Source organism: Cyprinodon tularosa, unplaced genomic scaffold, assembly GCF_016077235.1.
Source record: "Cyprinodon tularosa strain WSP-4 unplaced genomic scaffold, ASM1607723v1 ctg480, whole genome shotgun sequence".
NCBI classification, from domain to species: Eukaryota; Metazoa; Chordata; class Actinopteri; order Cyprinodontiformes; family Cyprinodontidae; genus Cyprinodon; species Cyprinodon tularosa.
In genome coordinates, this window is record NW_024039208.1 from 403098 (window position 1) to 416100 (window position 13003).

A 13003-nucleotide genomic window follows, 5' to 3' on the forward strand; every position below is an offset into this window, starting at 1 on the left:
ACCACTCACCAATGAATCAATCTGTAATTGATTGAACTTATTGATTGACCAAGTCATTTTTCTTTATAGAAATCCTATTTTCTCTTGTATCAAGAAGTTCTTTCCCCAATATGAAGGGCTGTACATCTTTAAAATATGCTGAAGTAAAATAGTACATTCATTTAGTTTCAGTTTATTGTGACAGCTGTGTTAAATACTGAATAAATAAGCAAAGATTTTCTTACAGCAGCCACAGCATGCATTTCTCTTCTTCCTCTTGCTTTCCATTTTTTCACTTTTTATTTTTATTGGGAAATGTTTTTTGTTTGGTTTTTTGGTTTGAGACTTGTTTGATATGTCACCACCGTGTGATTTTATTTTATAATCACGTAGATGGAATATCGGTTTAAAAAAATCGGCCCAAAGAACCGGCAGCACATAGCAGGGATCGGTTGATCTCTTGTCTAGATCACAGACGAATAATCAGCCTGTCTAAATAATCTGTGTTTTATTTATCTTTTATTTAAAGCTTTATTTAATCGAGTTGTTTTATCCACGTTAGACAGACTGCCGGCTGTGGTACCTTTCTGTTACGCTCGGTGCCAAGTACAGTCAGCTGCAGGCGGCGTTCTGCTCCTGAGTACATCCCGTCCAACACGGCTCCTGCCATCTGCCTGCTTCTCTCAAACCTTTCCTCCGAAGCACTTCTCACCTCACTGGAACAATAAAGCAGATTCTCCCTGCTGCTAGGTTCAAGTCAGCTGGGTTTTTTAATTGCTCTTTCAGTGGAGAAGCTCTGAGATCAGCTGTTGGACCATCGCTCTGATGGTGTGAGCCTCTCTTCTTAGAAACGTCTAATTACTCCCCTCTCTTCCCTTCCTGATGGGCTAATCATCACTTCTCTGACGGGTGTCAGCTGGAACCGCTGCCAATTAGGTGCATCTAGAGTTCACAGGAAAGGACTGTTTATTTCTCTTCCTTCTATTAGAACCGGATCAGACCTCATTCATTTAGAAAAAAAAACACCATGACGATCAGAAAAAGGTGTCAGAACTAAGCGTACTAACTGAAGACAACCTTTTGAAGTGTTAATGTGTGAACAATCTGCTGCCCTGCAGTGACCCTCTGCAGAATGTGTACCATCACACCTAGCATACTGTGTTTATAGCGGTAAATATGGACGCTGCGTGGCAGCAGGTGTGTTTGTCATGGTTGCTTGCATTGAGTGTGTGCAGTTCTGGATGCTGTTGTTCTGCTGAGGGAGTATTGAGCGAATATTTGTATTATTGTTGTGAAAAAGAGCAGGTTTGGGGGGGGGATTATTCTAGAAAATTTACTTTTAGAAAAATTTAGATTAACTTTTTGTTTCTTTCTTAGATTTACATTTTATTTTTTAAATAGTTTTTTATGTCAACTTTTTGTTTGTAACTTCTTTCCAATTTATGTCAAATTTTCTGAACATTAAAGCTACAGTGTGTAATTTTTAGCGACATCTAACGTCCAGACTGCAGACCGCAGCAACATGAACACCTCCCCCCCACCGCTTCTCCCCCCCAACAGTACGGCGAGCGTTACGGGACAAAATGTCTTCCACGACGTCCGCATCACCTACCTTCTCAAGTGATGAGGTTTGTTTACATAGATAATTTTACAGATAGTATTCTCAGGCATAATTAGGGATGGGGATCGAAACCCGGTTCCATCAAGGACCCGGTTCCACTTTTTTCAAAACCCGAAAATCAATAACGTTTGGGCTTATCGATACCACTATCGAGTCTGGTCGTTTTTTTTTTTTTCACCCGGAGGTCCTGTAACATAATTGTGTGTCCCTCGAGTCGCGTCACAGCATTTAAATCTAATCAATCCAATCACTGCAGCATGTCCACCAATGTTTTGGAATGAAATTGTAAGCAAACAGATATTAAAAGTAAAACAAGTGAAGTCTGGCACTTAACTTTGCTCGCGACTCGAGAATGGCTGAACGGAAAAGACTCCTCCTCCTCCTCCTGCCGCCGCAGTCGGGCCCGTCTTAATCATCCACTCAGAGTACCACTGGTGAGCGCGCACACAGACTTTGTAGCTTGTCCGTTCAGTTAAAAATAGTAATTGTGAAATCCGTCTTGTAATCGGAAGCATACAAGCTAGTTAGCTTGAAAAGTAAATAAAGTTTCAGACGTGCTGCGTGATGATGTGTTCAGATTGGCTCAGTAAAACGACAATTAGGTTATCATGATGCGTTCAAGTGTAACGTAAAGAAAACGGGAAATTTTGTTTTTGGCGAGAAACATGAGTAATACAGTTGTATATTGCTCTATATATAATTAAACTACTGATGCCAACATTTATTAAAAATTACATTTAATTTAAAGTACAATTATTTATTTGTTAAATATTTTCCTAATCACTAAAAACATGATGAAAAGTGACAGTAGACAATACATTAACCAACAATTGTGAAAATATATTCTAGTTAGTTTTATGTCATTTCGAAGTGGCCTATTACATTAGCCATGTTTATTGAAGGCTAGAAACGTTTTTGTTATGCTCACTAGTTAAGCAATAGAAGCAATACCAGTTCTGTTAAAAAAATTTTGTTGCATCGTCTTTCCACCAAATAACAGAAAAGTACCGATAGTGGTATCGATAAAGACTCGGATCGATAAGGAATATCGATAAAAGGTATCGATATCAATAAATATTAACAATCCCCATCCCTAGGCATAATACTGCCATCTATTGTTCAGTACCGTCTCAGTTCATCTCTCTCAACTTGCCGTAGTTACTTTCGAGCGTAATGGGTGATCTCGCAATCGCTAGTTTGTTGGCTCTGCGCTGCCGTAGCGCATAGATGTCTGCCTCCATGGCTGCGAGACCCGCTCCTATGTAATTATAAATAACGAATTCTAAGGCAACGCAAATATTAAGGTTAAGAGGCTGAGCTCGTAGATGATGATAAATAACATAGTTATGTATAATATATTACATTTCTGACTGTATATCCCTGTAATTATTACACACTGTAGCTTTAATCTTTTGTCTTTTTAAAAGATTTTATGTTAAAGTTTTTTTTTTATATTTACACATCACAGATCACATTCTTTTCACTTGAGCAAATTTAGAAAAAAAATACAAATTTGAAAAAAAAAATAAGAACAATGTTTAAAAAACACAGAAAAAGCCTAAACTTAATTTGAAAAGCTTTTTAATCAAAAAAGTTTTAATTCCTAAATTTTTTTTTTTTTTTTTTTGATTTCTATGTACAAAATATGTACATGAATCAATTTGATCAGTTTATCAAACTGTCTGTTAATCAAGATTTGAATTTTGGAAAACCCAGATATATTTATTTTTCCAATTATCTATGTTTTTTTTTGGGCTTCCACCGCTCAGAGTAGCATCAGTCCATCATCATGATGTTCTTAGATTTGTGATTAAAACTGATGAAATCAGCTCACTATGTTAAACCACAAGCTGCAAATATTTAGTGTTATTTTTTATTTTTATATATTTTGTTAGCTGTGAAACATCCCTGTCTTACAAACATTTTTAAAAGCTTGAGTTTTTAGCCTTTAAATTAAGATTACCTCCCAGATAGAATGGTTGAGATAAAAACTAGTTTTTCAAAGGAATGTCATTTTTTAAAATTCTATTATGAAACTTAAAGAAGGAAAAAAAAAACATTGACTAACAGGATGTGACTGGAAAAAATCTGAGATTATATTTTTAAAACTAAACTGTTCAGCCCTAGTAAAAAAATTGTTTTGTTTTTTTCTTTAAATTTCTATTTCTAAAACGTGTTCTGTGCTAGCAAAAAGTATAATCTCTCTGCTGGATCATGATTAATGGATAATAATCCAAGGATAGTCATTAAATGATTTCTACTATCAGCGGGTAATTAGTCACCGCCGTGGCTGTGCTGGTTGTTTAGTCCAGCCCTCTCCTCTGGAATTCATCCTCCTCAGCTGTGTTTTCCAGCCACCAGCCAAACATCTACACAGGAAAAGCGAACATTCCTTGACGCTGGTCTCATCCAGCTGTGCGTACGTGAGCAGCGGACCTGGACGGAAGCGTCTTAACTCTGGGTGATCTGATGTGCGTCAAGAGCGTTGAACGCAGAAGATAGAGGATGCATGGTGTGGCGAAGCTAGAGGGGAGGCGTTTTTACAGCAGGTGGGATGTTTCTCCTCTCCGACCACAGGAGAACTACCGCTGTTATGAGGCTCTGGGAAGACGGTGAAACTGGGGATGATTTGTTCTAATACATGGAGGCTGTGTTTTTAAATGGAACAGGCAGAAAATCTGGGCTCTAAGAATCAACCGGCAGCACAAATCGATTTACCAGTTATCAAAAAACAACCAGTATCCGTCAATCCCTACCTATAATCTGCCTTCATACTTTTTTTAAATGTCGTTCTTTTGTGTTTGATCTGTTTTTCTGTTCCAAAAAACAGGGTTTTTGTTCAGACTGTTAAAAGTAGCTCTGATGTTTGACTTCCTGACGGACAGGGTTCCTGATCAGGACCAATCGAATGTCGAAAGTCCAGAAGAATCGCTAATAGATGTTTTCATTCACATCTTTGCTAACTCTGCTGTCAGCAGTGCTGGACAAGAGGAGTTTAAGTTCTTCCGGTCTCATTGAGTCAGGGTTATTTGATTTCTAGTTGCAGGGCCGACCTGTTTTAGGGTAAAATACATTTCACTGATTAGTTGCAAGGAGCTGCAGAGTGATTAGGTCGACTGGAGCAAACTGCAAGAACTGAACGTTGGCGTTTAAAGTGGAAGCAGTGAGCTGAGTGAAGCAGACTTCCTGTGCAGAACCAAACTCCAGAAGCTTTCTAATGTTTGCATTCCTTTCTTTAGACCCGTTCTCTTAGTAACATCACTAAATGGTGTCAGTGCGTCTGTTTTCTAATGATCTGGAGAGGGAATGGTTACCTGTGAGGAAGCTGATCGCTGCTCAGAGCTCGGCCGAGTCTCAACTCTGTGTTGGTGTGAAGAACTGATAAGAGGATCAGCCCCCCCCCCCCCCCCCCCACCCACGTGATCTCTGTTTTGTAATCGGAGGATGAATAAAGTCTGGTGCCTTTGGTGTGACCTCAGGTTTCCCAGCTCGATCAGCCGCCCTCCCATGCACTGCACGTCAACCTGCGGGTGTGTTTGTTTCTCTCTCAAGCCTCTCTTCTAGCGTCTGGGCGTACAGTCAAAGCTTTCCTGTCAGCTGAGCTCTCTGCATGCTCTGTGGCCTGCGGTCTTTCATCATGTGGCAGTAAATCGGTGCTGTAATGATGCACCATGTTTGTTTGCATGTGCATAAAACAGGGGAAATGCTGCAGCCTCCTTCCCTGAAGGCCACATATTTCCTCCAGCTTTCGGTTCTTTAGAAATCCTTTCTTTTTCTCCCTCCGTTTTCTTTCTATATCATGTCTTTGTTTACATGGTAGCAGTTTAGCATGTCCTGTTTTGATATGGTGTGCTAGGAGGCAGCAATATAAACCAAACTGAGATTTTTTTTGTTTTTTGCAGGATTGCACGAAACAGGAGGTAATTTGCTGCTTTGCAGAAATCTTTTCTTCTGTGTTATTCGCTCGAAAGCCTCCCCTCCAGGGTTTTCCTAGAGGATGGCGGTGCCAGATGAGGCATAAAAGCCCTCCTGTTCTGGGTCTACCTCAGGGCCTCCACTGCTGTTGGATCAGTTGGATGTGCCCACCCTCCTAAGCTCTGCCACATTTCACACAGGCTAGTGTTTTCTAAAAGAACTTCATGCACGTTTGTTCTTTTTATATATGATATCCTCCTTTCTTTTCCAGTAACAAGTTTAAGTCTTGTTGGTGGTTTTTAGAACTGACAGGAATCCATCTTTAGAGCTTTGATGATCTTCTCAGTCTCATAATGAATTTGAACTCATTTATGTGGAATTTTCCTCCATTGTTGTTGCACGGAACATATTATTTTTATAAATTGAAATTTGGAAAAGAAAAATCTATCCAGAAATGAAACTTTGAAAAATGTTTAATCAAAATAAAGTTTCTCAGAGTAACTTCCCCTTTTTCTCAGATTTTATGGATTACACCATTTTCAAATTGCGCCTTCTAAATCATAATTGCTGAGTTCGAATTCAGCATTTGCGTCCTCTGAAGCTGATACTGATGCCGAATACACATATTCGGTATCGGTACCATGCCAAATTAGTTTAGTATACTTTTCAGAGTATTGATACTTTTGAAAACCCTGCATCATTATAAAATTAAAATCAGCATGAAAATATTGACTAATCTTTTAGTAGACATAACTTAATTTACTGAGGTACTCTGTTTCTTTTTCATATATATTTAATACAGAGGCTGTAAAACATTATTCTTTTTACGCATTTTAAAGCAATGTCATGTTCTTTACTATACAGTTGTCGTATCTAAAACATGTTTTGTAAGTACAAGTATAAACTAAAGTTTTTTGTTTTTTGTTGAACAGTAAGTCTTGTCATGTTTAACTGTGACAGGATGCTTTATTTCTCCATTTTATTCCCTTTATTAAAAGAAGAGATTTCCAACCTGAGAATGGCCCTAATTGGTCAGGCACTTTTTTATATAATTCAATCAGCTGCTAGTTTCACTTCCCACTATTTGGAATGGTAAGATGAATGAATCTTCATCAGTGAAGACCGAGGGTTTGCATTAAGTTTCTTAATGGTTGAGATTAAGTTTTCTTTTCTTTTTTCTTTAAAGAAACCGTAAATGTTGCGGTGATGCACGTATGTTGCATTTGTAGGGTGAGAGCTGCAGGGCCATGGCTGAACCTGAGACGCTAAAACCGTGGTGGATGGGCAGTAGTGTGACAGGGTTAGAGCTTTGTTCAGTCGGTCGGTGTGAGATCTGACATCAGTAAAGTTTGACATTTCCTGAGTCTTGAACTACTTTGTTTTCAGTTATTGCTGAAAAATCAGACTGTCAGTGACTGAGTGTGGGAAGAGAAAAGAAAATATGTTTGATTCTATCGTTAATCAAGTCAAACGTTGGTTTTCCTTTGGTTTCACTTCTGTAAAACCCTCTCCTCAAACATTTTCACACGGCTGTTTATGCGTTCTTCCTCTCCTTCCTCTCTTTCTCACCCACAGACACATTTTCGGCCTTTGTCTCATCGGAGGCTTCCTATTCATATTACCATATCAGGCTTTTGTAGGCCTCACATTGGGGGTTGCTTCAGCTCACCCCTGTGGCTCAGTCATGCTGAAGCTCCTTGTTTGGTTCTCCTCCAACTAAAACAAAGGGTCTTTCAGTGGAAAGCGCCCACTGCACTGGGCAGTGGCACTGATGTTCTTGTTTGTGCATTTTCTCTGCATAAACACGTACTTGTGACTGTACTCAACAGGGTGGGGAAGAGCAGAGTGCTGGCAGGCCAAAGCTAATAATTTAGCTGCCATTTGAGGCTTCTTGCTCAGAATTACTTTACATTTCCTTCCCTTATACTTATTGCAGTTTCTTTCTTCATGCTAATGCTAAAAAACAGTAATGCCCTTTGGTGGGCTTTTATAATGCAAAAAAAAGGAAGGGGTTGAAAATGCTGCTATAAAAAGGATCAAATTCAACAAACAGAAATCACCTAAGTTTGCATTCCTCCAGTTGCTGTTGGTCTAAACTAAAGTCAGCTTGAAAACATGAACAGCTCATTTCATATACAAACTGATCCATCTTCACCCTCCTCACTCTCAACCTCCGCAGTTGGTGAAACACACCAACCTCTACAGGTGTCATAGAGCCTCCTCCTTTCCAAATGATGCCAGTAGCATCACATTGAATTGTTTCTCAGCTAAAACCAGTCCAGAATGTTAGGAACCCTTCCCAATAACCCCAGACACTTATGCCTCCATTGGGATATTAACCCGTCTACCAAGTATCATCCCATGTACTGCTGGGTATTTGTTTTTTTTGTTGTTTTTTCTAGATATGTTATCTATGTTAGGAAGAACTGTTTGTGTTAAATGTTATTCACTAGAATAGGGGTTCCAAAAAAGGTTTTTTTTTTTGAAGACTTTTTTTTTTTTTTCTGGCCTTTTAAGCTAATTTTACTTCATTATTGTTACAAAGTATATGCTTTGTAAATTTGAAATGTGAAAAAAAATAATTCTAAAGATTAAGCAAAAAAAAAAATCAAGATTAGATGAGCTCTGCTGATTTCTCAGATGTTATATCATTTATTTTCCAAATACATTTTTCAGATTCCATATTTTCACAAAATCTTTTTCAAATTGTTTTGTAGATTTTATATTATAGATTTATTATTCAAATTTCTATTTTTAAGGTTGAGTTTTACACATTCATTTCCAAATTGTGTTTCATAGACAACATTCTCTCGCTAATGAAAAAAAAAAATGTTGTTGCTAATGAGAATGTGATCTGGAAAACACAGAAATTTGAGAAAACAAAAAACACAAAACATTTTTAAAATATAAAATCTGTAAAAAGTTTTCTTCTTTTTGCAAAATTATACTAAAAATTTAATCGAAAAATGACGTGACCAAAAATATTGAAGTTAAAATAACTGGAAAAAATATATAATAAAACAGCAAAGTTCCTCTCAAACCTTTTTTTTTCTTCCTTTTACAAAATGTGTTCTTTGCTTACAACATTGGAACACAATTCTCTAACTATGGCCTTAACAAAAACATGATTTTTTTTTTGTTATTTTACAGTCGTTTACTCCCTAAATATACACATTTCTTTTTTTGTAAAAAGTTTGGTTGTATCCCTTTATTTACAGCATGTTCAGATGATCTTTTAAAGATCCAGTCCCCACATAGTGAGAATCGCCTGCCAGTCGATCAGGTGATTAGATAAGAGATGAAATCAGTGTTCGTTTGCAAATACATACACGTCTACACATGCTTATACGCATTAATATGGATATACATGCAGTTGTGCCATCATACCGAGTCAGAAACTCATTGTTTATGTGCATTTTTACTTGAACTAATTTTAAAACTTAGTTTCTGCAACAAAGGAGGAAAAATCAGAACATTCATGTAGAGATGAAGCCTTTAAAGTGCTGAATAAACCCATAAAATCCATATTGAATGTTAAACTGTTGCATTGATTAATGGATCTCTCTAACATGTGAGATCATTTTTTCCTTCTCAGGCCACGTTTTGTCCCGTCCTCCTCATGCCTGCTTCCTAAAAGATGAAGATGATTTCATCTGTTTTAAATTGGTTGTGATCCTCATATGAGCGGCTATTTTAAGCAGCGGCTTTAACAACATTAGGCGTTGAGGTTCTTTGTAGGGAGCGGGTCGACTGGGCTCTGTTCATTGTTCCTGCTCCGATTCTGTCAGTAAACATCTGTAGCGGCTTAAAGGCGACGCATCCGACTGATCTGAGAGAAAAACTGCATCTTCTGTCATTTTAGACGCTTGTGGCATTCTTTTTAAGAATTTCTACTTGGCGCAAAAACAAGTTTGATTGAAGAAATGCATTTAGGCAATTAATCTTTTAATGTTTAAAACTGTGTTTGTTCTATTTAAGTGCTGCCATAATTAGATCTATAGATAAATAAACTAACATGCAGCCGATGCTTAGTTGGGTTTGATTACAGACCTTTATTAGGAATCCAATTAAGGTCTTTTTTTCAGATGTAATGATAGAATTACAGGTGAAGATTCTCAGTCATCCAGGTCATTCTAAAAAAAAAAGTTAAAAGAACAATCCACTGGACTTTGTTTCAAAGTTTGAAGATGTTTTGCTTCCTGTCGAGGAAGCTTTTTCAATTCAGAATTTCAGAATTAGCATTAAGTTCAAAGTTTTATAAAGTAGCCAAAAAACTTGTTTTGGCTTAGAAAATATGCAAATTCAGCCAGAAGAATGGGTCCGCCACTTTGGAATGAGGAGTCCTTTTGGTTCTTTGATAACCTGCAATACCTGATACTGGTCTATGCCTCTGAAAGGGGGGGTTGTTAGGGGTAATTGTTGATCTGGCTGCCCAGATGAGATGTTTTGGTCCACTCCATGGGGGTAGGGGTTGAGATGATAGCGGGAAGGAATCAACTCAGCCGATATGCCTGCTTGTCTCTTTGATCACAGCAGATAAAGAACTGGAAACAAAGAATATATCAGATATAAATGCAGCCATTAAAATGTCTTTCTTCTCCAGAAAATGATTGGAAACTGATAAAACAAAATACTGTAATGGCGCCACAAACTGATTCCTTTAGGGCAGGGGTCTTCAATGTTTTCCAGGCCAAGAACCCCCAAACAGATGGCGAGATGGAGCGGGGACCCCCCCATATATATATATATAGTATGAAATTGTGTTATATCAAACTAGTCCTATAGTCACTATTACTGATGGACTCATGTAACGAAAGTAATTTTGCCCTGTTATTATTAAAGTATTTCTGATTCTGATTCCTGGTTGATGAGACAGGTGTTGTGAATTAAACGGTGTCCATCTTGAAAGAGCTCCTTTGTGTCTTTGAATGTGTGCATTGATGACTGAAAGACATCTAATGCCTCCATTTACCTGTTTACTACAGTGTGTTGAATTAATCTAAATGTGTATTTAAATACATTTCCATTAGTGGAAAAAATTGTAGGGGGGAATATATATATATATATATATATATATATATATATATATATATATATATATATGCTCAGAGCACGACGATGAAGATGTCAGACAAGCAGTTTAATGGAGAGAATGCGAAAAGCATCCAATTGTCTCAGAAAAGTCTTTCGATATTTTTTAAAGATGTAGTTTAGCATTCTTTGGCGATTTAAGGATAGAAATAAAGGCTTTTAGTACCATATTTTTTTATGGTGACCTGGTTGAATATCTGCTTGCACATGTGCAAATGATACGGGTCTGGTAGTGACATGACCCACTGTGCTATTTATGATTTATGGTTCACCGTGGCAACCTCAGATGTGGTCCTAATTCGCCAGCTTTTGGTTGAAACTTCCTCATGATGTCGACATCACCCCGACCTTGTCCACCTCTGTAAAGGTCTTAAAAAGCAGCTCCGCTGTTGACGCTCAGAAGGGTTCTGCAGCAGAGAGAGGCAGCCACACAACTTGGCAGGTTCATGTGAGTCAGAACCAGTCCAGCATAAGGACCCACCGGATAGAGGGCATCTGGCCGCGACTGCAACCAGGCGCTATTTTAGTCGATCGACAGGAGAAGATTGAAATACTGTATTGTAACAATGGGCAGTACCAAAAAGTTTTCAGCTCAAAGGCTCTGCGAAGAGTGGCACCGTCGTTTTCTCCAGCAAAAATGGACCAACATTCAGTATGCACCACGTAGAATGTGGTGTCCAGCTGGAATAGTGTGTCTGTTCATCAAGCTGGTCACCAATAAAGAGAAAGAGAAACAGTTTTGTTGGTTTTAGAGGAGCCGCGGCTTGAGGATCTCCACAAGTTTTTATAATTTCCTGCAAACCTTATGGTTTTGGACATACGAGGTTTCCGTCCGACAGTGACGGATATATATATATATATATATATATATATATATATATATATATATATATATATATATATATATATATATATATAAAAAAAATATGTCGAAATTGGAATGTTTCATTTCTGTATTGCTGGATTGAACATGCCCTTTGAAACAACGACACAAAATTCACTCCATATTAGATCAGGTAGAGATTTAGAAGTTGTCTTTAAAACATGTTTTATTTTTTTTTTTTTTTTTCTTTTATTACCAAATTTCTAAACTTGACCATAAATCTAAATGTTAGTGAGTGAAGCCATTAGACTGAGTGGATGCTGTACATGCTGGCCCTCACTGGTGATTTCATGGCTCTTATACAAACACAAAGACTCCATTATGGCTCCACTTGCTGAAATAAACTCATTTCCTCACCTCCTTTTCTCTCTATGTTCTTCCTGGCCCATCTCTTCTCACTCTTCCTCCTCCCACACACAGTCACTTTCAGCCACATCTACAGGATCGAACGTGAAGCCACATTTTCCATCTCATTACCTCACTCTGGTTTAAAGAGTTACGAAACTAAAGGGGGGGCTGAGATAAAGGCATGGTGTGCAGAGTGGGTCATAATTAACCCAGTAATTAGGTCTCGTCCCCGGCAACCCCCGCTCCCACCTTCTCATCCTTTTGAAGTCCTTTCCTCCAGACTACCCAGGGTGCATTAGGAGGCATCCAGAGGAGCGGGGGATGCTGGGAATGTGGGTCAGAACGTATCTTAATATCTTGAGATGTTGCTCTTAATGAAAAGAGGAGAAAAAAACGTGTCTGTGTGGATGGGGGGGTGGCAAATTGATTCTGGTCCTTTTTAATGCTGAAATCTTCTCTCCAGTTTGGACACACACACACACATCACATGAGTTCTTTTGTTTTGGTTTGATGCAGAGATAAAACCCGGCTCTGTTACACTTCTGGGTTTGGGGGACAAAGAGCGCTTATCTCATTGTCTGTTTGCTCGAGGGGGGAAAGAATTTGATTGTACGAGTTTTTTTGGAGGCAGTCATTCCACAAGCTGCACTTTCAGCCTTGTTGAACAGCTGCTCTTTTCCTGCATTGGAATGATTTTTGTGTCTTTTAGCATGTGGCATCATGGGATGCAGGCGCCGATGGAACCAGCAGGGACAGCGGGATACATTTCCTCTCGGGAAGGTTTCTGCAAACTTGCTTTTGACAAGGAAAAAGATCTAGACTAAATATTGAAAGGAAAAAAACTTCCTTCAATAGGCTAGTTAGTTATTGGCTATTTTGATCATCTAGTTGCAAAATGAATTGTTGTGAAAACAAATTCTACACTATTAATCTTTTAAGGAAACTCCAAGGCTTATTTCAGAGCAACTCATGGTTTCAACATCCTTTTCTGCGTCTTTTAGATTACATCATCTGGAGGCATTTGCACACTCATTGGCTGTCCTAAAACATTAAAATGAACTAAGTTGCTTCAATTGAGGAAACCCCAAATTTAAACTTTATGATGTTTATTCAATTTGGGGAAGCAAAAAATAAACAAAAACTGATGTTTGTCACAAAGTCCCCTA

General features: G+C 38.2%; 1 protein-coding gene across 1 annotated transcript in view; it reads left to right on the forward strand.

The window, feature by feature from the left end:
* The window catches only part of cdk17 (cyclin-dependent kinase 17), a 56204-nt gene that overhangs the window by 17134 nt on the left and 26067 nt on the right, over nucleotides 1-13003 (forward strand). The window lies entirely within an intron of this gene.